Source organism: Antrostomus carolinensis, unplaced genomic scaffold (genome assembly GCF_000700745.2).
Source record: "Antrostomus carolinensis isolate BGI_N321 unplaced genomic scaffold, ASM70074v2 scaffold10100, whole genome shotgun sequence".
Taxonomy (NCBI): Eukaryota; Metazoa; Chordata; class Aves; order Caprimulgiformes; family Caprimulgidae; genus Antrostomus; species Antrostomus carolinensis.
The window spans coordinates 61,540-66,570 of NW_010287715.1; positions in this window are offsets into that span (position 1 = coordinate 61,540).

The window sequence follows — 5,031 nt, forward strand, 5'->3', positions numbered from 1 at the left end:
TATTGTGCAAGATAAGAGGGAGCAACAAACAGCATTAAGTCCAGGGTTATTTTTCATTTCCATTTATCTTTCTTTTGGGGTTTTTGTGATTAAATTCTGGTTTTGATATTTCAGGGCATGAGTCCATCTCCCCCACCCTAAACTAAAGATGTGAGGAAAAAAAAAGAAAAAAAAAAAAAAGAAAACCCAACTCTCTTTCTCTACCGAATAGTTTACTAGAGGAATAGCAAGGGTCACACAGGAACACACTGCAGCCATGTCAGAACCTGATGATCTGCAGTAACCTGAGCCTTTCCAGCCACTCCATAACTGATTAAAAATGAATCTTTGGCTAGGTCATTTTGGTGAAAGGGGGTGGTGGGAACTCTTTCTCCACTACTATGTCAGCCTGGAAAATGATTTAACACAGACATTTCTTATTTCATAGGTGAAGGAGTCCATTTGGCTTAAAACCTCCAGTTATTTTGCAACTATCATTGCAGAAAAAATAGGCTTGTTTTCAAGAATAGTCTCAATTTGAGACTGTATTTTGCTGTATAATGAATTCTCTGATTTGTGGCAGCCTCAGAGGCTGTAAAAACTCTTCCAGCTTGCAAACCTGAAATGCTATAAAAGTTTTAAGACATTAGATATTATTTAGTGAATTATTGAAAATGGTATTGTTTGAAAGGCTTGCAAGCTTAGCAGAAAGGGGGGGAAACAAAGTTTGGATTTGAAAAAAAAAAAAGAAAGAAAGAAAGAAATTGCCAGGGGTTGTCAGTGAGCCAGTGAAGGAAGAGTTGTCCGGAAGAGTACTCCATGCTGCTTCAATATCTTTTTAATGAGCACAGCAACTTCTACATAACCCTTCTTTGCAGGGAAAATCAGGACTGGGCATTTGTGCAAGAGACATACTGAATAAGCAACAGTTTCAAATTTAATACCATTTGTCTCTCAGTGTGTAAAATGCATGTTGATGCTATTCAGGTAGGTACAGACAAACGAAACACCTGCCCACTGTGGCAGTTGGTTGAGATGGGAATTTTTTTTCTAGGGCAGATTTAGCAGAAACTCATCGCTGTATCTTTGACTTTTACCTCTGGACAGACTTAGGATATAAATCTATTCAACTAATTAATCTGTCTAGAGACCTGGGTTTAGTTTACTGTTTCCTATTGACCAGTTGTAGACAGCTCTCAGCTCAGCAAGCAGGGGTTTTGAAGTGCCCTTTGGAAGCACTTATCTTCCCTCATCCATGTAAGAAGTCTAGGAGTCTTGCTTAGGTTTGGAGTGATCTCAGATGTCAAGTCCTGCAGCGTCTCAGTAATAGGCATTGAATTCCTTTACTAATTCTGGATGTTTGACTCTTTAACACTACACATGCTGTAGAGCATTAGCTCTTGGGTAGCAATTTCAGGTAATCAAATTCCTCAGCAATCTTTCAAACACTAGCTACTGCATTAGTTGTACTTTAGTGATTTTGAGTCATGTTTTGTCCTGCAAGTCAATGAAGATATGATAATTAATTACTGACCTGAAGCAGAAACCGCTGTGACAAGAAGCAGCTAACTCCATTAGCATTACTAGCATTGCAAATGTAAACATCAGAATTAAAAAAGAAGCAGAAGAACTAATATTTAATCTTGCACTTGTTTCACCTAAATTGTTTGAACTCAAGATGCAACTGCAAATCATTTAGTGAAAATCCTGTGATGAAAATATACAATAACCAAAAGGGAAGTGTTTAGATTTAAAATTAATAATTCAGGATAGCAAAGACAAAGAGTAAAGCAGGCATCCATGTAGCCACATAATACAAACATAACTTTAAACAAGACAAAATAATTCTTTTGAGTAATACAGGCAAAGAACTTTCTTGTCTTAGGGCTAATAATTCATTTAACCTGACAGTTATCTTGGAAGGTTTGGATGACTTAAAATGGAATTTTCTGGGGGATGCTCTGCACAGATAGATTTTTATACTTGGCAGCTATCATAGCATTTTATTCCTGAAAAAAAAGATTTTGTACTCCAGGCATACAATTAGACACAAAGCACTGCTTTCATCATCTCTTTCCCAATTTACTATCATAATTTGTCAAAATCTTTTCTCAATTTTTTTGGGGGGGGCCCTGTCAAAACTAGATTACTTTCTCCTCAGAAAGGTAAGTGATTCAGCTCAATTGAAGTTAATAGGAATGGTTTGGCTTTTATGGATCACATTTAGGATTAGCACTGGTAGTCCTGGTTTAACTGAAACAAACTTCAGAATTCACAATTATTTCAATGGGCCAGGGTTTCATGACTACATAATCTCTTTTGACATAGTTTTTGTCTCTTCTTTTTCTTTCCTACTGCTTAACTATACGATATTTCTGTATTATCATTTAATATGAAACAGTATTAAGAAGGTGTATTACAAATAAGATCAAGTGGTATGACAAAGCACTTTCAAATTTATTTTCATTCGTAACTCTGTAAAATCTGTATTTATCCTGTGACACTGATTTACACTGTGCTTTTAATGCGTTGTTCTTTTTTATAAAAAAGTTACTAATATCCTTATAAGAGCTGACAGAATAATACATTGGCATGGGAAGATTTTTAACTAGAAAATTATTTCTTTCTACTTTAATTCTGCTTGAAGTACTTATCAGAAAAGTTAGATTGAGCGAATTGCAAGACTGATCTTTTTCTGCTTAACTGATCAATTAATTGTGTGGGTATTGTGGTTTAATAGGCGGGAGATTGGTAATCTCTAGACTGAGATTACTGACATCTATAAACTTATTCAATTTGTCGTCCCTGGGATTTCACTGAGAGCAGTTCAGTACAATCGTAGAGAGAAAGTAATGTTCTGATAATTTTCTTTAGCGAATTCCAGCAGAACCATTGCACATAACAAACTGCAAGCAAACAACAGTAAATATGAGAACAGGGGAAGGAGGGGGAATACAGCCATATTACATCATTTGAGAGGGGACGGAAACATTCTCCATAAACACTCGTGGATATAATGTATTGATTCCTAACTGCAATTTACTGTTCAACGCAATCATATTTATTCACTGTGCAGACAGGAATTATACAATTTATAACTGCTGATAACCAAAGGAGACAAAAAGTCCATTCCAGACCTCAGCCACAACATTTCAAGGATTCCATCATCCATAAAAGCAATGGAGAAACAGTAATAATCTTTAAGGTGTTTTCAGTAATGAAAGTTTTACAGTGGAATGAATTCCCAGGGTGAATTAGACTAATTTGGAGTCTGATTGCTTATAGAAAATGCTGCAAGGCTTTCATTGCAGATTTATGTAATATTTAAAATCTATTTGCAGTAATTTCAGGGCGGGGGGTGGAATCCTATATTGCACAAACACAATTTCAATGCTGGGGAAAAAGGAGACTGCCCAGTAGCCAGGAGCATCACAGAGGGTGAAGTCCTGACCTCTTTTTGAGAAGTTTTTGATGATGATCTAAACAGATGTTAAATTGATGTACGTCTAAATACAGTGGGAGGATACAAAAGGGAGCTGCTTGTGCCTGTGGTGCTGGGCACTGGGTGGTCCACAGGAACACAGAGCCTCTGGAAAGGAGCATCGCCCAGTGCTGAAGGAGAAAGCGGCCCAGGAGCCCAAATGGGCTTGCTCTGTGTGAGCAGTCTGGTGCCGAATAGGCAAACAGATGTACTCGCTGCAGATAATACCAATATATTCCCATTTATCCCATGTTCTCAAATTAAAGTGCAGCAAATTCCTTTCCAGGGGATCTTAATCCAGAGCATGAGCTCTCACCCTTGTCTTTTTAGTGGTAAGAACAATCAAATCCCAATCATAAATACAGGCTGGGTGATAAGTGGCTTGAGACCAGCTCTGAAGAGAAGGACTTGGGAGTGGTGGTGGACAAGAAGCTCAACATGAGCCAGCAATGTGCGCTTGCAACCCAGAAGGCAAATAACCGTATCCTGGGCTGCATCAGGAGAAGCGTGGCCAGCAGGTTGAGGGAGGTGATTCTCTTCATCTACTCCACTCCCTTAAGGCCCCACCTGGAATACTGTGTCCAGTTCTAGAGCCCAAGAAAGACACAGACCTGTTAGAACAAGTCCAGAGGAGGAGGCCATAAGGATGATCCAAGGGCTGGACCACCTCTCCTATGAGGACAGGTTGAGAGAATTGGGGCTGTTCAGCCTGGAAAAGAGAAGGCTCCGAGGAGATCTTATAGCTGCCTCCAGTACCTGAAGGGGCTACAAGAAAGCTGGGGAGGGACTTTTTACAAAGGCAAGTAGTGATAGAACAAGGGGTAATGGCTTTAAACTGGAAGAGGAGAGGTTTAGATTAGATATTAGGAAGAAATTCTTTACTGTGCAGGTGGTCAGACACTGGCCCAGGTTGCCCAGAGAAACTGTGGCTGCTCCTCCTTGGAAGTGTTCAGGTTGGATGAGGCTTTGAGCAACCTGGTCTAGTCGAAGGTGTCCCTGCTCATGGTAGGGAGGTTGGAACTGGGTGATCTTTAAGTGCCTTCCAACCCTAACCCTTCTATGATTCTATAAATCATTTTAAAATTAAGCACTGAGCACAAATATTGTGCCATAAATCTGTGCTAGGAAATCATCCTGCTCCAAATACTGGTAAAAACTCAGCTCACATCTCCCATATGGTACCGTACTTTTCTGAATATTGTACAGCTGGAAAAAGGAGGTATAAAACTATGAAATGTCTAGTGCCACTAGTGTCCTTAAACAAGATTCAGTTCCAGGTTATGAGTTCTAATTAACTGATGATGAACAGCAAGCCAAAAAAAAAAAAAAAAAATAAATAAAGTCAAGTAATCCTCACTCTCTAGTTTATGCCAAGACTGCCTGTGAAATATTGATGGCGATTGCTGTATTAAGTTGCAGTGGCACATGTATTCTCTCGCATAATGTTCTTAAATATTTAGTGACAAGTGATAATGCTGTCCCACAGAAAATCCCTGGGACATAAAATATCAGTGAAAAACCTCTTGCAGAGATGTTTCCATTACAGCTTCCATCTTGGTGTAAATGTGAGA